We start from the raw sequence: 24,908 nt of genomic DNA, 5'->3' as shown, positions 1-24,908 counted from the left end.
TGCAGAGGTAGATCAGATATAAATGTACGGAAGCTATCCCAGTCAGCCTTAGTGTATCGATATACTGTACGATGAAGAGGTACGTCTGGGGACTTATTACATTTCATTTTTATCTTAATTGATACAACAGAGTGGTCGGAAGATCCAAGAGACGACAGAACAGAAACTGAACATAGTTCAGGGCAAGTTGTGAGAAAAAGGTCTAGTAGGCTCGCATACTGGCCGTCATTATCGGGCACACGGGTAGGTTCCTGAACAATCTGAGTGAGGTCATAGGCAATGGAGAAATCATGACAGAACCTCCCCTCATCATCGGTCTTGTTTGAGTGGGTCAACCATTCGACGTTGTGAACATTGAAGTCTCCACATACATGAATGTTAGCTGAAGGATAAGTAGAAAGGACTTGGTCAATTTTCTCAGATATGCTTTGAAAGATAGTAACTCCGCTATTGTGGGGGCGATAGAGAGTAAATATAAATGCAGTAGTGTGAGCTAAAGCAACCCGGAAGCACATATAAGGTAAGTTAGGATCTTCCCTGGAGATGTCCCTCCCACATGGAAAGCTATCTTTAATATAGGCACATATTCCATGCCCATGGCGATCTTGGGGGTCAGATTTAGAAGTTAAGTTAGAGTATCCTGTAATTGCAAACTCATCAAGGGAAATAGCCTGTCCAATGCCAGTTTCACTTAAAAATAAAAGGTCTGGTTTAGTCTCCTGTAATTGGGTTTCAACCTCTGGAAGGTTAGAACGTAGACCCCTGATGTTGGAGAAGGAGACATGGTAGTAGGGGTCTACGTTGGAAGTTGGAGAACCGGGTTTAATCGAGTATTTTTTCTTGAAACTTGTCATGATGAAATTTTGGAATTTGTGGACTAGGTCGACAGATTTACTTAGAGCAGGACAGAGAGGGGAAACTAAGAGAGAAAAAGAAACGAAGAATTTTTTTTTTTTTTTGTACCACATGATAAGGTAAAGCCGTAACAATTACCCACTAGTATGGCATCGAGAGGCCCCACCAGAAGCTACTGCATGGTCCAGATTCCATTCACCAAATGGCAATACAGCAGCCCCAGTACTTTGCACCTGCTGATAGGACAGCCTCCTTAGTGGTTAATCCAAGGTTCGGGTCCCTGACTATCAGGCGGATAACGTCAGCCCAGACAAAACGTTTACCTCCAGCACCCTTACTAGTGACATGGCTACAAGGATAGACATAGAAACAGAAAATTTCCACCAACTCTGCCAACTGTTCGCGCAAAAATACTGCCAACCTAGAAAACAGCTTTTTCTTCTCCCTTTGTCAGAAAAATCACTCATTTAAAAATGAGGACTGAGGGACAAATAAGAAGAAGCGAGAGTAACAGGAGCTGCCGATAACGCATCCACAATGCGTTTTCTACTCTCCATTAAAAAAAAAAAATAAAAATAAAAAATAAATAAATAAATAAATAAATAAATAAAAAATAACTATTAAGTATTGTACTTAATAAAAGTCCAACGGACCTGTTTAAGGGAAAGTATGGTGATAGATTCCCCTCCCACGAACTAAAAATGAGTACAATTAGGTAATCTATTTTTGCAATCAACTCGGTAGATAAATAACATTTATGGACGAGAAAAAAAAAAAAAAAAAAAAAAAAAAAAAAAAAAAAAATTAAAGCTAGCATTTAATACAACAGAAATACATAAATTAAATACTGAAATAAAATGTAGTTATTAATATTTGAATCTTAAAATAAAAAGTGCGAATTAATAGAGAAAATCACTTATCACAACAACGCATTCCGTCTCCAAACTAGTGAAGAATTTAACTTTTAATAGCGTTCAGAAGATTTTTTTTTTTTTTTAAATTAACCGTTAAGAGAAAGCGTGATTTTATTCTGAACTTTAACTAATCACGTTTTAAGCAACTTATGATATAAAACAAAATCGGATGGGTGGGGGGTTTCTTCCGACGTTAGTTGGTGACGTTATAATTGCGAGATAAGATGGGAGCCAGAAATTAGGGGTGGGGGACTGAAAATGATAATATAATGGATTGATTATACAATATTTAAGATCAACTTGGTAGATAAACATTTATGGACGAGAAAAAAAAAAAAAAAAAATTAAAGCTAGCATTTAATACAACAGAAATACATAAATTAAATACTGAAATAAAATGTAGTTATTAATATTTGAATCTTAAAATAAAAAGTGCGAATTAATAGAGAAAATCACTTATCACAACAACGCATTCCGTCTCCAAACTAGTGAAGAATTTAACTTTTAATAGCGTTCAGAAGATTTTTTTTTTTTTTAAATTAACCGTTAAGAGAAAGCGTGATTTTATTCTGAACTTTAACTAATCACGTTTTAAGCAACTTATGATATAAAACAAAATCGGATGGGTGGGGAGTTTCTTCCGACGTTAGTTGGTGACGTTATAATTGCGAGATAAGATGGGAGCCAGAAATTAGGGGTGGGGGACTGAAAATGATAATATAATGGATTGATTATACAATATTTAAGATCAACTTGGTAGATAAACATTTATGGACGAGAAAAAAAAAAAAAAAAAAAATTAAAGCTAGCATTTAATACAACAGAAATACATAAATTAAATACTGAAATAAAATGTAGTTATTAATATTTGAATCTTAAAATAAAAAGTGCGAATTAATAGAGAAAATCACTTATCACAACAACGCATTCCGTCTCCAAACTAGTGAAGAATTTAGCTTTTAATAGCGTTCAGAAGATTTTTTTTTTTTTTAAATTAACCGTTAAGAGAAAGCGTGATTTTATTCTGAACTTTAACTAATCACGTTTTAAGCAACTTATGATATAAAACAAAATCGGATGGGTGGGGGGTTTCTTCCGACGTTAGTTGGTGACGTTATAATTGCGAGATAAGATGGGAGCCAGAAATTAGGGGTGGGGGACTGAAAATGATAATATAATGGATTGATTATACAATATTTAAGATCAACTTGGTAGATAAACATTTATGGACGAGAAAAAAAAAAAAAAAAAAATTAAAGCTAGCATTTAATACAACAGAAATACATAAATTAAATACTGAAATAAAATGTAGTTATTAATATTTGAATCTTAAAATAAAAAGTGCGAATTAATAGAGAAAATCACTTATCACAACAACGCATTCCGTCTCCAAACTAGTGAAGAATTTAACTTTTAATAGCGTTCAGAAGATTTTTTTTTTTTTTTAAATTAACCGTTAAGAGAAAGCGTGATTTTATTCTGAACTTTAACTAATCACGTTTTAAGCAACTTATGATATAAAACAAAATCGGATGGGTGGGGGGTTTCTTCCGACGTTAGTTGGTGACGTTATAATTGCGAGATAAGATGGGAGCCAGAAATTAGGGGTGGGGGACTGAAAATGATAATATAATGGATTGATTATACAATATTTAAGATCAACTTGGTAGATAAACATTTATGGACGAGAAAAAAAAAAAAAAAAAAAAATTAAAGCTAGCATTTAATACAACAGAAATACATAAATTAAATACTGAAATAAAATGTAGTTATTAATATTTGAATCTTAAAATAAAAAGTGCGAATTAATAGAGAAAATCACTTATCACAACAACGCATTCCGTCTCCAAACTAGTGAAGAATTTAACTTTTAATAGCGTTCAGAAGATTTTTTTTTTTTTTTAAATTAACCGTTAAGAGAAAGCGTGATTTTATTCTGAACTTTAACTAATCACGTTTTAAGCAACTTATGATATAAAACAAAATCGGATGGGTGGGGGGTTTCTTCCGACGTTAGTTGGTGACGTTATAATTGCGAGATAAGATGGGAGCCAGAAATTAGGGGTGGGGGACTGAAAATGATAATATAATGGATTGATTATACAATATTTAAGATCAACTTGGTAGATAAACATTTATGGACGAGAAAAAAAAAAAAAAAAAAAAAAAAAAATTAAAGCTAGCATTTAATACAACAGAAATACATAAATTAAATACTGAAATAAAATGTAGTTATTAATATTTGAATCTTAAAATAAAAAGTGCGAATTAATAGAGAAAATCACTTATCACAACAACGCATTCCGTCTCCAAACTAGTGAAGAATTTAACTTTTAATAGCGTTCAGAAGATTTTTTTTTTTTTTTAAATTAACCGTTAAGAGAAAGCGTGATTTTATTCTGAACTTTAACTAATCACGTTTTAAGCAACTTATGATATAAAACAAAATCGGATGGGTGGGGGGTTTCTTCCGACGTTAGTTGGTGACGTTATAATTGCGAGATAAGATGGGAGCCAGAAATTAGGGGTGGGGGACTGAAAATGATAATATAATGGATTGATTATACAATATTTAAGATCAACTTGGTAGATAAACATTTATGGACGAGAAAAAAAAAAAAAAAAAAAAAAATTACTGAACCTTCAATACACGAAAATAGAAGTGGTTGACAGTTAAAAAGTCAAACTGACGTGTGGCGATATATGTGTATGCACGCGTGCGAACGATGATGTGCTTGTATTCAGAGCTGGCTTGCTTTTTAGAATAATGAAAGAGCTAATACCGTATAAAACAGTGATCGACAATCTTTTGAAGCTTGAGTGTGGCTGAGGTCCATAAAGCTTTATGGGAGGCGGACCAAGAAGCTTTGGCCATTACGTTTCTGAATTTTTGAGATAAGGATCGAGTACTCGTTATTTATATTCTTTGGACTCATTTTGAATGTTACTTTCACAATTTTTCTGTCGATGTAACCTCATAGGTTCTTCAGGTGTACCTTGCTGAGCACGGGAATCTTTCTGTCGTACCTGGAAATATTCACGAAGTTTCTAACAGAAATACCTTCATTTCATCCACGGAGGTAGCATGTCCTTGTTCCATCAGCTATGGCTGCGTAGAAGTCATGATTTCTACCAAATCATAGCTGACGAAACAATATACGGCATAATCAGATTAACCCACCGGTTCCCGTCAGATTATCGAAGTTAAGCAACGTTGAGCTTAATTATTACTAGAATGAGTAACTAATTTGAGAATTTCAGGCACTGTGTGTAGGAGGACGTCGACACCTCCCTGCAAGAGTTGCAAAAACCTAAAGTCGTCATCTCCCCTAACGGGGATATACATGCGACTGGGGACCAGTTGTGAATTTCATACTCTAATGAATCTTACTCCTTTGGAGGAAGCCAGTTACACCCGAATAGCTGACGGAACGAGAGTACGGTAACTTCCGAAACTCAACGGGTTCCGTTCAAAATTCCTGGCAAATTGCAGAGTTCGACAGAAAGATTCCAGAGTTCGATAAGATACGCCTGAAGAAGGTTGGAGGTGAAAAATCAAATAGTTCTGGCTAAATTATTATGAAGACCATCAATGTTATTTAGTATGTAAGTAACTCCTGTAATGATAATTTCAATAATAAAAATCAAACTTATTTTTAATAAAGATACAATAACCAACAAACTAAAACACCTCAATGTGGAGGAGAAATTACGTCACTTACAATTGTACACACGTTCAGACACAACATCACACACAAAAAAATTGTTTTGGTTGATAAAAATCCAAAGTAAACCATCTTATGTAAATAGAAATTTCAGAAATTTAATTTTGACATAATATATTCAATCTCTTCAATTTCACTCGTTTGGTTAGTTTCTATTATATCGTGCGAATGTTGGTGGGGGCAAACAAAATTCACTCGACGGCCGAATATGGATAAAAAAAATGGTTTATGTACGTTTGTCACATTTGTAGAAAAAGAGTAATGTGATCTGAATACTTTTATTAGAGTAAGAACGACGAAAGTAAAGTAATCAACTAATATATTTGAAAGACATTTGTGATCGGTAATTTCACCCACGACGTTAATTTCAGCCTTTATATTCAAGTGACCAGAAGCGAATCTTAAGTGCGTGTGTATAAGTTGGCAAAATAAACCTTGTGTGTAGTCATTTATAATCAACTTTTTTGTTGTTTATATCAGTCTTAGTATGAATGAAAACATTTGCCAATACATCGTGGTATTTTAATTGTCTCATAACCTAATCACAGTCATGAATGGCGTGATCAAAGAATTTCCCTTCATTCATCGGCAAAATATGATCAAGTCATTAAGCTACACATCGGTAATCAGACAAGCAAATTAGAAATCGTTAATCATGCGTAGCATGAAACCTTATATATGCGTGCGTGTGTATACAATAAAAATTGTCTAGAGTCATAAATCTACACAGAATACACGCATACACATAAGCCAACGCATTTGGAATAATTGTACTCTCGCCAACAAAATACCTGAGCAACCCCATAGGAGATTAGCAGTAAGCTAACCGCTTCTCTAAAAGCGAAAGCCTAGGACAGTTGAGGTCCTAGGACTGAAGAGAACCGTACATCAATCCGATAGACTGAAAGTCACTGTATGTATGTGTGCGTATGTAAACCTCACAATTATATACAAAAGTAGACGTGTGCTAGCATGCATATATCTGCCATATATATATATATATATATATATATATGCTTATATAACAAACATATGTCGCTACGCATTCATGAACATGTTTTGGCCAGCCATTTAAAAAATAAAGACCTTTTTAGCTATACAGCTAGTACGAAAGACCACTTTTATATAAGCTGCATCGCCTGAGGAGATTATTCAATATTTGTAACCGGCTGACTGAAATATGCTCAGAAATGTGTAGAGACGTTTAAATGTGTACGTAAAAGAAAGAAAACGTATATCTTGTCCCACCTCGATATTAAGCACAGTCGTATGGACCTCGTTAAAATAAATTTGGTCCACCTGTGAAAAATATTAACCTGTGATATAACAAATAATTTAAAAGCAAATTTACTATAATTTAGACGAACTTGAATACAAAACAATTTTCCAAAACAGAAATGACGTTAAATTTGTAAAATTTTACATATTCGTCAGATCTGATAAAATATTACATACTAGAATATACAATTTAGGAGTGAATAAAAATAAAATTTATAAAATAAATGAAATAAACTTTTACACATGTCTAGAAGATTCGAATATGAACATAATTCAGGCTACCAGCTCCAGAAAGTCGATAGAAGACAATAAAATTCAATTCGAAAAAGCATAGACAACAGGGATTTCAAATTGTTTTACGCAAAAGATTTTCCGGTAATGGGGCATCCTTTTTAATTTCAACGGTTAAACCAATCTTTGAATTATTAACTTGATAATCGTTCTTTATATTATAGCATCAGCATTTGCCCTTGCTTTTAACATTAAATTATTTAAAATGGTATTGAATTTTTTCAACTATAGTTTTCATCTTCGGTGTTATTTTCACAACATTTATATCGATGCAACCTTCGACCTTCTCCACGTTTTTATATTAATTTAACCAAAAATGGGAACCCACTTCATAGCCACCTTTGCTATAAAGTGAGTGTTTATTTTACATTAAATTAATATAAAAAATCCCCCACTTTTTTAAACTATAATTCATTCCTATCAGTGAGATTACTCTTTTACCTTTCTCCTTTTCAGCACTCTCGAAGATCTATAATAGTAATTTTAAGTTTTTTTTGTTTTTTTTTAAATTTGGATGGAAAGATACTGCAACTTTACCAATATTTCAATCCTAATCATTTGTTTTCGTAATTTTGCATATGAATTAAAAATATCCTATATTTCCGAAATAACCGGCCTTGAAGGGGGGACTAAAACTTGCTCCTATGGTTTTAAATGATCTGAAATTACAGCAAGGGGAGACTGCTTTCATGCATAAAGTAAATTTCAGTGCATAAGGATTATTTGATACTAGAGAAATTCATAATCGAGCCCTATTTCCACAAGAGGAGAGATATAACATATGAAAAATATTTTATTTCAAATTATTTGAAAACATAGCAAGTTTTAGTGTCCCCTCCATATATATATATATAAGAATAACAGTATAGCTGAATTCCAAGATCAAAATATTTTTCATGGAAACAGCTTCAACATGCTTCCACAAAATCTTTTACGGATGCGTTCGTTATGCAGAAAAAAAAACGGTGATTATGTCAATACCCTTCGTTCGTGCATATACTCTTCAGAAAAATTACATTTTTTTTGCCTAGATAAAAAAATATTTAACATACATTAAGCTTCGAAACAAAAAGGATTGGTATACACAAAGAGTGAAATATATATAAGAAATGATAAAAATCACTAATACAAGGAATTAAAATCTTGAAAGAGTTCCGTGAATCGCCCGTGTTAGACGTTTTATAACCGGAAATAGGAAGCCATACAAGATTCCTTCACTCGACACATTTTGTTCCTTTGACCTTTTTCTATAAAAGTTGGATTGATTTCGACAGTTTATCCTCATCAATGTCTCGTATGAAGATAAAGTATAGGAAATGCAATTAGTTAGCAAACACACAACTGGACACTCGAACACTTTAAGATTATTCAATTTATCTTTCTTATATTTGGAGAGAAACAATTTAATCAGGAGTTCAACCGCGTATCATTAAGCGTATTTACATGATAAAATGTTTACAGTTTAAGGGATTCAAACGCACACCACAATGTACGCAATAACCAATATAACACAATATCGTCTAAGTTGTTCGTAATGCATTCGGGAGAGGAGCATGTGAACGATAAAGGTATGATAAAATCCCAATGTAAAGAAGGGGAATCAGACTGTTAAAGAAAACGACGAGGCTATTCAGCACCGAAAGATCTCCCGGCAGGCTTTGAACTCACCCAGAAAAGCGTGCATAAAACCCAACCATTCCGGAGCGAAAGTTGCAAAAATGCGGGACAACCTGCACATGTAGGTGCCTCGGACACTGCCCCAAGATGAATCTTTAGACAGACCAGAATATTATGATGCTGATGAAAGAAAAAACTGAAAAATATCAAACGAATGTTGAAATTTGGAAAATAAATGGACAGAAAGTATGGTCAGAAATACAGGAAAAGAGATGAGACAAAGGCGGGAGAGAATGGGACGGAGGGGGGAGACAGCGAGAAGAACGGGGAGACAGCGAGAAGAACGGGGAGACAGCGAGAAGAACGGGGAGACAGCGAGAAGAACGGGGAGACAGCGAGAAGAACGGGGAGACAGCGAGAAGAACGGGGAGACAGCGAGAAGAACGGGGAGACAGCGAGAAGAACGGGGAGACAGCGAGAAGAACGGGGAGACAGCGAGAAGAACGGGGAGACAGCGAGAAGAACGGGGAGACAGCGAGAAGAACGGGGAGACAGCGAGAAGAACGGGAAGACAGCGAGAAGAACGGGAAGACAGCGAGAAGAACGGGAAGACAGCGAGAAGAACGGGAAGACAGCGAGAAGAACGGGAAGACAGCGAGAAGAACGGGAAGACAGCGAGAAGAACGGGGAGACAGCGAGAAGAACGGGGAGACAGCGAGAAGAACGGGGAGACAGCGAGAAGAACGGGGAGACAGCGAGAAGAACGGGGAGACAGCGAGAAGAACGGGAAGACAGCGAGAAGAACGGGAAGACAGCGAGAAGAACGGGAAGACAGCGAGAAGAACGGGAAGACAGCGAGAAGAACGGGAAGACAGCGAGAAGAACGGGAAGACAGCGAGAAGAACGGGAAGACAGCGAGAAGAACGGGAAGACAGCGAGAAGAACGGGAAGACAGCGAGAAGAACGGGAAGACAGCGAGAAGAACGGGAAGACAGCGAGAAGAACGGGAAGACAGCGAGAAGAACGGGAAGACAGCGAGAAGAACGGGAAGACAGCGAGAAGAACGGGAAGACAGCGAGAAGAACGGGGAGAAAGGGAGAAGAACGGGAAGACAGCGAGAAGAACGGGAAGACAGCGAGAAGAACGGGAAGACAGCGAGAAGAACGGGAAGACAGCGAGAAGAACGGGAAGACAGCGAGAAGAACGGGGAGACAGCGAGAAGAACGGGGAGACAGCGAGAAGAACGGGGAGACAGCGAGAAGAACGGGGAGACAGCGAGAAGAACGGGGAGACAGCGAGAAGAACGGGGAGACAGCGAGAAGAACGGGGAGACAGCGAGAAGAACGGGGAGACAGCGAGAAGAACGGGGAGACAGCGAGAAGAACGGGGAGACAGCGAGAAGAACGGGGAGACAGCGAGAAGAACGGGGAGACAGCGAGAAGAACGGGGAGACAGCGAGAAGAACGGGGAGACAGCGAGAAGAACGGGGAGACAGCGAGAAGAAAGGGAGACAGTGAGAAGAAAGGGAGACAGTGAGAAGAAAGGGAGACAGTGAGAAGAAAGGGAGACAGTGAGAAGAAAGGGAGACAGTGAGAAGAAAGGGAGACAGTGAGAAGAAAGGGAGACAGTGAGAAGAAAGGGAGACAGTGAGAAGAAAGGGAGACAGTGAGAAGAAAGGGAGACAGTGAGAAGAAAGGGAGACAGTGAGAAGAAAGGGAGACAGTGAGAAGAAAGGGAGACAGTGATAAGAAAGGGAGACAGTGAGAAGAAAGGGAGACAGTGAGAAGAAAGGGAGACAGTGAGAAGAAAGGGAGACAGTGAGAAGAAAGGGAGACAGTGAGAAGAAAGGGAGACAGTGAGAAGAAAGGGAGACAGTGCATAGAATAAGAGTGGATTGAGAGAAGGTTAACGTCATAAATAGCATGTTAGTAAGGAATGGACAATCTGCGGAGTTATTTGCAAATTACGGCTAATTAAATCTGTTAAAATTAAAGCAGTTTTTAAGATCAAATCAAAAAAGTCGGAATGTAACATTTATTTCCTCGTGTGTTTCGAATCAATTTATTTATAAAGATACATAAATATCAGGGTTTCAAATTCTTTTCTACTCAATCGTAAACTACGAAAAGCGATTAAGAATTTTTACTCTCTTCAATTAACTAAATCTCTCATATATCATTATTTGCATGGTCTCTGCTTTGTTTCGCTTAGTTCATGGACTAGAATGGTGTAGTATAAAACAACGTTGCTAGCAATTGCATGACTAGAAAGTGCAAGAGCCACTGTGCATCATGTAAAATTATTTCATTTCAGATATCAATCGTGTTTGAAATGGACTATTTATATTAAAGTTAATAGAAAAATAATATTACAACTCGAAATGAACATTTCAGGAGTGGAAAAAGACAAGAACCTGTCGTATAAATATAGGCGATTGTAAATTATAGTTGTCTCGTGTTTTATCCTCGGTGAACAACTACAGCTACTATTTTTTTTATGATTCGAATTAACAGTTGTATAATAGCAATCAAAATAAGAAAATCTAATTTCAACATTTGAAAACTTTATAAAAGACTTAAATATTGCTTTTAAGATGACATTAATTAAAAACTAATTTCATTTAAGCGGCGCTGGTATTGCACTAATTTTATTATGAAACAACCAGCTTGCTAACTAGGTATTGTTTGTGATAATAAAAATATATTACTATTTCTTCATAATTTAACCACGAATACAATGTCACATTTCAAATTAGAATAGGAGCAAGAAAAATATCGCTCATTAAGAAAAGGTATTTACTATAGTCACCGCTTATTAAGTCACGAAATCCACGAGAGGGCAAAGGGTTTTAAGTGTAAGGCGAGAAAACACCGTTATCATTAATTGTGGAAATTGAGTAGAAATTATATAAATGACGACTCAACGAGATGTTAACGTTGATTTGATATCGGCCATATTATTGTCGATAGGGAAGCAGCTCCGTAGTATTATGCTCCACAGACTAGTAGTTCTGGGGAAATCTTTGCTCATGAAATTTTCATTTAATTTTAGGCAGAGAGAGAAATTGCCGATAGTGCTTGCACCAATGCGAGTGTTTGCGGGAAATGATTTTCGGGGAGAAGTATAGCCTAAAGCTCGGCCGAGCACCTGTCATAAAAATAATGACAGAAGAGATAAGCTTACCACGGCTCTTCTGTGGGAGAAAATGTAGCAAGAGGGAGAAAGGGACATCGTACACCAGATTTTTAAGTCGGTTTTGTACCCTATCTACGTAGGATTAAGGAGTTCGTCTCCTAACGTATTAGTAATACTTTATCTTTGAATGTATTTGGTTCTCATACAAGTACATTACGTCATGATATATATATATATATATATATACACTCTGGAGCGGTAATATAAGCAAATCATTTTTTTTTTGCGATCTTAGCAACGGATTTAGCAAAGTCTCTTGTTTCAAATCAGGAGTGATTATCAATACTATAAGCGTTTCAAGCAGGAGTGAGGACGTCCTCAACACGAGACATTTATTTCAATTCGTGCTAGGTGAGGATCCAAAAGATGGCGATGAAATGAGAGAGGCTTGACACCTTTCCCCCCATTGCTACATGAAGAGAGAATCAGATTGAACTTGGTCACTACCGGCCTTTGAAGTGTTGTATTGATGCTATTGTTTGCATAAATTTCGACGAATGATTTAAGAATGAGATTTGGAGATCTTTGATAAAAACAATGTTCTGTCCATTAATAGGCCTGACATGCTTATGTTTTCAATAGCATAAGCGCCACTGTTAATAAAAAATAGAAACCTGACAACTAAAAGTATACACAAATGAATACTAATCGATCATTATATATTAAGTATCTATTCAATAAAATTAATTCAAAACAGTTTCTTTTTCTGAAAACTGTCGATATACGACAGGTTTTCATATTAAAAAAATGTTTTACAAATTCCACGAACCATACATAATGAGAAATTGCGACGACACCATTAAAAACAAGTCGGGTGAAAGAATATAACCACGAAACTAGTTATGGAAAAATAATTACAAAGAAAAATGAATAATTTGTGGAAATCAGAATATCCTTTTTCGTTGCATCAATAGATCGAAAACAGGAGAATATTGTTTTGAAAAAGAATGTGGTTGACAAAATAAATAAACCTTCGAACTAGTAAGGACAACGCCCAACATTACTTACGTCCATTCACAAAAGCAACTGTTAATCGAACTAATTATCCACTAGCCTGTCCGAATATTTTCAGTGAACGTTTGTACTTGAATATGAGTGTATTTCTTCTTTGTTTACGTTATTTATATGTACCGTCCTTTAACCCCCCTTAGTGTAAAAGTAAATAGAAAAAATCAGCCTTCGTATCATATAGATGTTTTTATGGACCTATTTACCCAGAGAACGAGTTGCATCAATCTTGATCATAAGTTTAAACGCTCCCTATTTACGAAACCCACATACGATCATTCTCTCTAACTAACATCTGTACTACTATATTTCAATATAAGCACCTGCATAGACTACTCAAATATCCACCCCTAGTACATAGACAACCTGGTCTTAGATTCAAGCCGGGCACTCAAACTCGAGTCGTATGTTTAATGAAACTACATTCCATAAACTCAATGTTTAATTGTATACGCAGTATTGATTGGCAAAAGCTGAGCCGTATTCAAAGCTAATAGTCAGGCTTTGCTCCTACACTATTAGTTCAGTCTTACCTGGCTCTGATTTAAGGCTTCCGTTATTTCTTGTTCTCTTATTTTTGCTTTTTCCATATAATTGGTTAAACCTGCACACATCCATATTCAATGGCTTCATTTTTTTATGGTGGGAGTGAATATTTACAGGGTTTCGATGTGAATAAAAAGGAAATTGTTTGCACTGCGTTAGTTCGGCTAATTTTGATTCTTGACCAGTGTCCGGAGGTGCTCATTCATCCATTTCTGTCTTTGTAAACAGAATTGATTTTGTGCAACAAATCAGTTTATTTGATCGAACGTTTTCTGGATCCAAGATCGTAAGAATGTAGGCAGTCTTTTTTTCATCAAAAGATTAAACGGTTTTTGTATTGGACCTTATTCGCGTTCGAATAAATATCGAACTACATAGACGGCAGCCAAGTCTCTCCATCTTTTCTTTCTCTAAATAGGAACAGAGTTATAGCTGAATGAGCACAGTTGCTGGGTATGGATTCAACTATGCCGATTTCAAATCCCATATGCACACAACAGAACTGCGCAATCTTACCTAGCTTCATGTAAAATAAAAACAATTACTCAAGTGATCGTATGAAATCAGTTTATTTTACGGGTGTTTGAGCCTAAGCATTAATAACATTTGCAAATGTGTTAAATGGGTCATATATATATATATATATATATATATATATATATATATATATAAATAAATAAATAAATGAAAGGTAAAAAGGCCGCGCGTGTTTGTAGGTCTAGCAAAGGCGTATTCCGCGGGGGTTCTCGGGGGGGGGACTATATTTTAGTAATTTTATATACTCTCTACGATTTGCGAACGGTCGTAGTCCCTACATTTATTTTAAGAGTTTTTTTAATTTTTTAAATCTAGTTTCCAGTTTGTATTTTTCGTATAAATAAAGCGAAATTGAATTGAATCAAATCAGCTCGCTGGCCTTCATGACAACTCATGGTCTTGAGGACGATCAGCTTGGATCAATGTGAAGGGATATCCTTCATATCAGACAATTGCTGTTAATTTGAAGTCCCCCTTTTTTGGGGGAGCTTGGTTTCACCCACATCGTGGGGAAACAAATGAAACAGCGGAAAGCTAAACTGGCCTTCAGCCAAAGATTATTTCTACACCTGCGTATCCACCTAAGTCAACGTTTTGATTGACATCGCTAAATTTGAACGTTTTTTTACTTCTTATGGTCTCGTGGCGTAGCGGTAAGAGGTCACGTTTTCTTTCACTTTCTTGTCCGCCATCGCGTCCCGGGTTCGAGCCTGCCTGACTACTACCACTATAATAGTTGCGAGGTTTCATTAAATAAGTAGGAAATGCCTTCATACATAAAAGGGTAGACAAATCAATAAGTAAATAATAGGTAAGCAAAAAATTTAAATTAATTATTTATCGCCAAAATGTACTTTTAAGTCAACTTTCAAGAAAACACCTGTATAGGAAACATTTCTTACTGTTATGGCTTGTCAGCACAACTGGTCTTAAAAACCAAGGTCTATGCTTGGTTCAACAAGTGAATGAGTGTTTGTTTATGTTTATGCATTAGTTGCATGCTAACGTCCGTGACGTGTAAGTTTCATGATTTAAAAAGTCTAAGTTGGTAAATTAAGTATGAAACAGATTGGTAAATAGGATAGGCAATACCTGAATAAATCAAGAGGTAGCTGTTACGAATCCAGTAATGGGCATGACCAAAACTTATTTTGAAATGAAAGTTTGTGGAAGGATATGCAAAAACTAAAGGGTTAAAAACGGGAAAATATGGAATTAAAGTTTTTACTTGTAAAAAATAATTTTACTTTCATTCAGTTTTTATTTTAGAGAAAATATATAAATATTATTACGCAATAACAAACCGTAACAAAATGATTAGTTATACTAGAAACAGTAACAGGAAATGAAAGCATATATTTATGAAAAACAGTATTTGTTTCGGACAACGTCGTTATAACATTCAGTAGCATACCAATTCCTTACTTGATGAATCGAGATATTGAATCTTGTAATTAGGCAGTAATATGTAAATATATAAAATGCAGAAAGGTTTAATATTTCGGTAAATAAATGCAGAAAGGTTTAATATTTCGGTAAATAAAGGGCAGTTATCGGAATAAGGAATAAAAGAGGTAAACGTCACATACTACAAAGACCTACACAGTTGGTTACTTCTTGACCTTAAATAATATCTAAAATTTATACAAAATATCCTTTTACTAAAACTAGCGCCTATTTCGCTAGAGGGGATCTTTTTCCAACCATAAACTAAAAGGGAAGTAGCTAATTTATTTTTCATGAAGTTAATTTGTGACAGACGACTCTATAGAAAAAAAATGAACAAAAAGGGAAACTGGTTTTGTAGATACGTAATTGCCTTAAGTTTGCAGACTTTACTGTACAAACACTTAAATTTGACGTAGACTCCCTTTAAAAATTCAGTATGTTATTACTATATATCTTATAAGATAACTGACCAATTTTATGATTTCCGGTTTAAGTGAAGTGTTATAGCTGGGATAGAATACACCCTCCTAAAGCCTGATCGTCTAAGCTGATGAATTTCAAATGTGCGATCCGGATGTAAGGACAATTTAGAAGAACGATAAAAGACAATTGACAGCCTGATCTGGTAGCACCAGTGAGGTGTAAGAGGAGTAAGGAAGTTAGAACATCAGAGTTGATTGGCTAAATAAAGAAATTTATGGATAAGGACCATTGTTTGTCTATAGAGACAATAAGCGCATAGATTGATGTCAGTGTGTAAACTACATACAATTATTCACGAGAAATTGAAAATACCGAAGATTCGCACTAAGTTTGTTCCAAGGGTGTTCAGAGAATATCATGGACTATTTGACATAGATGGGTATAAAGACAGCCCCTCACTCTCAACAGTCCATACCTTGCTCCCTGTGACTTAGTTATTCCCGATGGTCAAGGAAAACCATAGAGGTTGTCGATATGCGACAATCGAGATAAAATAAATTCATCAACGGACAGAATCTCGACAGTAGATGTGGGCGTGGACTTTAGCATTTATAATAGATTCACTAATTGATATAATTAAGTGATTGATTTTGCGCGATGAAACATACTGCCAAGAATTTTATACACCGATTGATTTAAAGGAATAAATTATAAGATGGTCAACATGAATTTTGGAATATAAATTTTTGTCATTTATTCTATATATTGCTCTGTAATCACATTGAGCTTCTTATATAAGGATTGATATATAACAAGAAAATATATTTCCACAGAAATATATATATACATATATATTCACATTCAGGTGTTATTAAAGGATATTAGATACACGATATATTTTTTGACAAGTCACTACTTATCAAGGTCTTTAAGCCTCTCGAGGATAAGGGTAAATGAGTGTACAGTGGTTGCCAAGGAAGCGTAGTGGTGGGAATAGGATATTTGATTATTTAAGGGGACGATGCAAGAACTTGTCTACATTGGACTTGAAGATTACCATATTGTAGTAAGTTGGAAAGCAAGCTAGCGGAACAAATCCACAGACAGCAGCTCTAAGATGGAATTTGCGTTTAGATTTTGACTGAGTGGGAGAAATTGTTGATAGTGGTTGTAGGTGGACGAGTTTGTGAAAGTTTGGCAAAAGAAGGCCATAGATTATGCTCAGACGAACGCTTGCCATGGAAACAATGGTAAAGCAGAGTCTCGAAACGTTTCTTCTGTGGGAAAAGGATAAAATGCAGAAAAATTACTTTCAAATCTTAAATTATCTGCATACGCATATATATATATATATATATATATATATATATATATATATATATATATATATATATATATATATATAGTGAAACTGTCGTAAAATTGCAGAATTAAATTTTGGATTTTTTTCAACATGAAATATACGATATCATTAAAATACGCAGACAACTAACGCTTCTCCCTAGTAATGAAATGCAAACGCTTCTGTATAACTTACTTGAATTAAGTATATTTTCATATTACAAGACACACATATATATATATATTTGCTGTAGAAAAGTTATTTTCATTTTAGTCTGACCTTGTTTTAATGTTCTATTTGATTTCCCATCTCTGGGTTGACGAAGAGGCTTTATTCAATTTCAGAAAAAAAAAAAAACAATTGTACCGTCTCAGAAACGATCGTACACAGATAAGATGTTACGGTTTCATTCTTAGAATCTACGTAAAATATTACTTAAATCATTAAACCATATATATCTTTCAACTTAAAAGATTTCCTAAGGTGACGGTGTGCGGTGTCTATATGGAAGCATAGATGGCGAAATCGGCGTCCGCACTTCTGATGGCATTGCATTCATGGTAAGAAGTCAAAGACGACAATTTCCAATGCACAGATGAGCCGAAAAATATATTGAAAAAGTTGTACATCCAAAAGAAGTTTTAAGGATACTTTTCAATATGCAGATTCCGTCCTCTTTATTGGTGCACTTCATATGTATTGTTGAAAATTATATATATATATATATATATATATATATATATATATATATATATATATATATATATATATATATAAAGTAATGTGATTTATAATTTAAAAACCAAATTTTAATTAAATTAAAAATCAGTTTCATAAGAAGGAACAACAACAAAATCAATTATCTGTACGATCGTTTCGGAAAACAATGTTTTTTATTGTGATATACATCAAGTTATGTAGAATAATTATATATAGTTTTTTGGTAAGCAAGGTCTCCTCATCAGCAAATTTAGGAGGGTTTTTATTGAATTTAAAAGACACCATAAATAAACCTAGCATTAAAAGTAAGGCAGATGAATTTCAATGGTTTTCTCTACCTCACCATTCTTCTTTAAGATGTCCGCATATTTCTTCCAATAGCCATAGCAGTACGGATAGTGGGTAAAGAACGTGTCGAATGCTTGCTGAGCATCGTCAACATTATTCTCTTGTTCAACATACTGGAGCAAGTAAGTCCATCCAGTGAAATCAGCAGGGTTATCTTTCACTGCCTTCCAATATTTTTCTAATTCACTTTCCTTTTTATCTTCCTTCTCTGGATTGTCTTGTTTCTCGGAGTCAGCACTACTTCGTCTTTCTTCGCCCGCCATTATCCGACGTGCAAAGAAGTCTATACAGAGATGTTCAATTCAAACGCATAATTTCATGCAAACTTCCAGACACGTAGAAACAATGTTACAAACACCGTTACTGTATGCGTTAGTGAAGAAAAACAAAATAAATTCAACGAAATAAGGACATATGATTCATGATAAACAGTTGTTTATAAAAGTTATCCATTTGCGTTATCATGAACAGCTTTTTTTCATTAAGGACAGGATTGCGCATAAAAGAAACATTGTTCCTTCTAGTGTATCCCTCTTTTTACACTTTTTCATTAAAAAAGGCGTATTGTGACTCGAACATAAGGGTCTACAGATTATGTCTACAGTACACCATGAACGGGGTTGAGTCGCAAGATGCCTATTCACGTTACGTTTAAACTTCTGTAGGTTAGTACAGTCGACGCAACAAAAACAGTCATTCAAAAGTCGAGCTGTCCGTGAGAAGAAAATATCAGAGTAGAAGGCTTTTTTCAGTATATAGAAACTTCAACGCTCAAAGGGTTGGAATAGACGTACGTGGTTTATTGTTAGCTCTTAATGATAAATAGTGGAATACGTCCATAAATGATTGGTAACATTTAATGCTACAAGGATTCAGCTCTTTTCCTTTAACTACTAAAAGAACACCTCAATCACAGATTTTTATAAATAACACCCTACCCGAGAGTTCATCGTTTAAACTCTTCGAACTAGTATTCACAAGCAACATAAATTGAACAAATACATTACAGAAATTGCCAAAGCTGCTGCAAAGGAGGTGAGCTCCAGCTACCATGCTAGAAAATGACTTACAGAATATCCCATATCTTTACTAAGCCATAATTCACCCATGGAGTATTGCTGACACATCTCAGTTGATGTATCTTCTACTACTGTCTCACTCTTAGAAAGAGTTCAGTGTAATAGTCCCATATCTGATAGGTCCTGCACTATCGACCAAACTACAACCACTGCCCCATCACCGCAATGTTACATTTTTATGCTTGTTTTACAAGTACTTTGATGAAATGTGTTCTGATGAACTTATAGTACTTGTGTCCCCTCTACGAACATACCAACAAGTAGGACTAGTCACTGTTAAAGCCAATAGATGCGGGAAAATCGGTCTAATAGGTTATTCCCTCCTTATACTCACCTGCTGAAGTGTAATTATAATGTTACAAATAAATCCGTACGTCTAAGTGACAATATGCCTTATTTGGTCTGAAAAAGGTGTTAAAAAATTTGCAACGTATATTTTATTTGAGAAAATTACTAGCAGACTGCCTGGCATTGCCCGGTCGTAAAATATGCTTAAATATGATATTTTGATTAATGTAGACTTCGTATTTAATGTTATGTCATATTGGACCCAATAAATAGTAATGATTTAAGTATTAAAAAAACACTTAAAAACAATGACTCATATGGCACCACCGAGAATCGAATCCAAAAAGTTTAGCTTACGATGCATCTTTTCCTCTGCCGTTAATACCTGAGCTATGAAGACATGTTTGCTGCAAGGCAACAACTTAAAACAGGAACTGATAGTCATTACGTTACATATGCATATTCGCAATGCCGTCATTCGAGCTTCACCTAGCACATTCCATAAAAAAAAAATTATTTACACTTTTGAACAAATTTTCCCCTGCTAAAACCCAAATATAAAATTTCACATGTGTGTGAATACTCATATTTTATGGTTCATGTCTGTAAACTAAAAGCTGCCAGGAGTGTAGTAGGCGAAATATATTAAACAAATATATATATATATATATATATATATATATATATGCATACCCATATATAAATATAGAGAAAGAGGGCTGTGTTTCCTATAAGATTTTACGCAACTATTAAGTCTAAATCTGTTAACTGCATGAATATAATTACACGTAATAAAGATGATCATCCCATAAGAAACCCGAAAAAAACTAATAGAAAATTAATTAAAATAATTTTTTAAAAGAATATCAAAATTAGCTAGATCTTTTGCAGACCATGACCCATATATAACAAAGTTGTATTTTCGTTTTTAATAAACAGAAGAAAAGGGTTTCATATGAATTTCACTACACAAAAATCTAAATTTATTGGAGTATAGATACATGTATATACGAGGTCCATGGATGATAGAATAACCCCGAGAAGATCCGCATATAAAATATGGTTTGGAACCCCTGAACTGTTGTATAATAAACGGTAGTTGTTTATTTTTTTTTATTTTTTTTTTTGTAATTTTACCCCCAAAAGTACAGAGTTACTTAATCATGAGGGGCTACTATTTGAGACTAGATTTGCAGGGATACTATTTAGGAAGTTGGACGGCGAGATGGCGTAACATTACACTTAAATTTCTGCATGTCAGTGCAGTCAGAGAAGTAGGGGCTCGAGATGGAATACCAAAAGACAACAGTCCAAGGGAAAAAGCTATTCGAGTAGAAGGCATTACAGCATTTTGGGACCTCTACAATGAAGAGATGGGATTTTACTGCTTGTCAGGTTATTCGGAGGTATTGTCATCAAAATGGTACTAGTGCTTTGAGTTCAGTAGAGCACTTGCCATTGAAATACTTGAAAAACGGACACTAGGATGCCACGTTTCAGCAATGGGACAGAGGTTGAAGTTTAGATGATAATTCAGGACCTACTACATTGGCGATTCTTTTTGAACTCTGTCTATGAGCGTGAGACTAGTGGCAAATGCACCAGCTAGAATGTGTCAACAATACTCCATGCATGGGCGAATCGTGGCCCTGTAGAGATAAGGGATAGTCTTTGGTGTGAGTAGCCTTTTAGCACGGTAGAGAGAGCCCACCTTCCTTGCAGCAGCCTTAATAATTACCTCAATGTATTTATTCCAATGCATGTAAACCCTAGGAGTTTAGTGTAGTACTTTAAAGCAGTGTCATTAACCATAGCAATCGGTGGTCGAGAAGGTTTCTCGTAATTATTAAAGGGTTATGGTTTTAACGCCATACTTTCTTTTCGGCCATTTAATCATTTTTTTTTAACAAATGTTCTACTTTCGATAAAGATTACTCGAAATTTTCATGATTTCTATAAGAAATATTCAGCATATTTGATGCCCGGACCACGCTGGGATATTCTGATAGTGTGTTTCTTTGAGAAAAAAAAGGAAGTGGGGGGACATAGTTTCCTCCCGGGTCGTAGGAACGTTTTAGTTTTACCTCCAACTTCAATAACATTAAATGATTCATTTATTTGTGTCACGTTATTCATGGCTGCTATTCGTAGTAAGTGAGCAGAGATTCCCTCTGGACACGACACACGGCTTGAATAGAGAGAAGAACTATCAAATTTCCTCCCAGTCCCAATTTCTGACCAGCTAAAATCAGGGCAAATAAATACTGTTTATGACATTGAAAATGGGCAGTACTTAACGGTAAGGGGTGGATTAAAAGACAAGACACATAGACCAGAGAACGCATTGGATATGAGCAACTTGGAATCTAAATTGCATTACTAAGAAAATCCCGTCCGATTTAGGAAGCAGAATTTTTCATGTTTGTACTAATTCCGAGTTTGTTAAATGGCCACATCTGTATTTATTATACTCTATTAAAACGGATTAGAATTCCTTGGGAATAAGCGAGATTTTTAAATCCCAAGAAAAAAGAAAACCGGCATCACCCTTTTAGTTACAACCACTATCAGTAATTTCTCTTACTAAACGAAAATTCCATAAAATTAACCTCATTTGTGGAACACAATGCAATGGAGCTGCATCCCAGATGACTATCTCAATCGCTTTTACGTTCTACCTAAACAAGTTCTTGTTGAACCATTCTTTATAATTTCTACCAAATTTCCACAATCACCGATCATCGTAATGTTGTTGCATCTGACACTCGTTCTTATCTCTGAATGGCCTCCGTGGCCTTGATGAGGGATGACTAGTGTATACACATGCATACATATATTTAGGCAGCATTTTTTTCTTTTATGCATGTTTCATTGAACAACAGGAATAATGCCTGTGTGTTCTGCAATCCTTCTTTACGCGTCAATGTTCGAACGTTCCGTTAGAGTGTAAAAAGAAATTTTCCATAGTCGGAACCGTTTTCGTCTTCCACGAGTGGTCTTCAGGTGAGTAATATATATATATATATATATATATATATATATATATATATATATATATATAACGCGTTAAAATCGTTTAAAAGCACTTAAGCGTACCCTCTTCCTCCTCGTGAGCCTGATTGATGGTCTGTTTAATGATGCGAATTCGTGGGGCTTATTTGGGATGGTTAACTGCTTTTAAACGATTTTAATCGACTTTGTCAATAAATACACTAAACGCATATTTTTTTTTTTTGTATTCATCACTCGCTTCAGAATGACTGATGGAAGTCGAAAAGGTTCACGACTATGGATAATTTCTTTTTACACTCGAACAGAACGTTCAAACATTGGCCCGCCAAATGGAAAAATGGATCGCAAGAGAAACAAACGGAAATTATCCTTGCTTTTTAATGATTATATATATATATATATATATATATATATATATATATATGTATGAAACCATTACAGAGCGAATATCTGACAATTATAAGGAAGTGTTCCATGCCTCTTTCTAGATAAGCTTACTGGATTCGGTATTCTGGCGTAGTCACCTGACTAGGTGCGAACCTTGCTCCTCATAAGCAAATAGCCTATGGGGATTTCACAGAAACCAGTATATCAGCTCGATTAGCAACACGTAACCTACCTTTAAAGCAAAAAATAGTTCATATTACAATAATCGAAAGCTTTCAAAAGACATGTTCGCACAGGTGTTAGCACGTCTTGCTGAATAAGTGAATAACATATGCACAGTTCTGCTTAATAAAACAAAAGAGCAATTGCTCAAAATAGAATAGAAATTGGTTTTGCAAAATGTTCGGGTTTTTTTTTTTGTTTTGTTTTTTTTGTTGATTCCCGTCTATAAATGTGGAAATAGAGAACATCGAGTTGTACGTGTGGACGAACATTTTAAAAAGGTATACATCTGGGAAAAGAAGTTGTCAGGTGAAATAATAATATAGTATATTTGTAACTTATGCGTGCGACTTCCATTTATCATCGCTAACGATTTTGTTTCTTTCTCAAATCTAATTCTGTTACAGTCATGTTTTTTTTATTTGAAGGAGACGAACAAGGAACGAATCAAAATAAGTTGAGGATTTATTTTTTATTCAATACATTTACTGTAATGGTGGAAATAATCAAACTTCTTTCTTACATGACAAATATAGAAACTACTCTAACTTAAAGACGTCATCCTGTAACATAAAAATTAGCTTTAATATATATATATATATATATATATATATATATATATATGTATATGTGTGTGTGTGTGTGTGTGTGTGTGAGGACAAATCTTAACTTATATACTTGACGAATTTTTGATCTACATACTTGGAATTTGGTATATAGGGTATTCGGACATGTGGAAAACTTTGTAATCAGCTTTCACCCGGAAAAAGGGGTTGCAAAAGGGGTCAAAATTAAAATTTGGTATGATGGGTTTATCGAATTTTTACCTGTTTATCAACTGTTTTAGGACTGTGTATGTGCGAATGGTCCACAAAAAAGCTTCCGTATGTTAAGTAGTTTAGGAACACGCTAAAGTCGTTGCAAACTGGTCTAATGGTTATCGTATTTGACACGATGTCTTTAGATTTTGGTTTCGATCTCAGTTCAAGTATTTTTTTTTTCTTTTTTACTTACAACTGTTTAGTAGAATAAAAACAATACTCGCATTCATAGGTTTCAGTTTCTTTAGAGTTTTTCATTCTTTTTTCTAAGGAATTATACGTTACGTTTAATGCCGAGAAACGCCGTATACATCTGCCAATGCATATCTATATATTTTTTCTGCATAAAATCTAAAATGTGATGTCTTGCGTAGCAGAGCAAGGTAAAAGTTACAAGATAAACCAACAAGAATTTAGTCAAATCTTAAACTTATTTTAATCTAATAGGGCCTTGTTCAAATGAGCATGCTGCAGGAGGGCGATATATATATATATATATATATATATATATATATATATATATATATATATAATACACGCAAACTGTTTTACTGTTTCAAAGATGTTTAGTACAGCTAGACTAGTAACTACCTCAAACCAGGATTGTATCCCTACCTCCTGAGCGAAGTCGGCATTTCTAAACGTTACGCTATTTGGCTGCTGCTAAGATGGGTATGAAAAATTACAATGAGCAAATATTGTCGAAATACTTACGGTTCATGTGTTTATATATTATACGCTAGTGGCAGTTTGTAATTTCAATCCCCGATATGATTCAGCTAGGAAGCACAAAAATATTACCCGTCCCAGGACAGGTAAAATGATCTTCTCTAAACAAAACAAGTCTGTGA

General features: G+C 35.1%; 1 protein-coding gene across 2 annotated transcripts in view; it reads right to left on the bottom strand.

Annotated features, from left to right (window-relative positions):
* Window positions 1-24,908, bottom strand: part of LOC145258239 (cubilin-like) — a 1,360,229-nt gene that overhangs the window by 712,012 nt on the left and 623,309 nt on the right. The gene's annotated exons all lie outside the window — the stretch shown is intronic.

This window comes from Euprymna scolopes, chromosome 3 (genome assembly GCF_053919585.1).
Source record: "Euprymna scolopes isolate OS-2025 chromosome 3, ASM5391958v1, whole genome shotgun sequence".
NCBI classification, from domain to species: Eukaryota; Metazoa; Mollusca; class Cephalopoda; order Sepiida; family Sepiolidae; genus Euprymna; species Euprymna scolopes.
The sequence above is the reverse complement of the archived record's forward strand: the minus strand, read 5'-3'. Positions and strand labels throughout refer to the sequence as shown.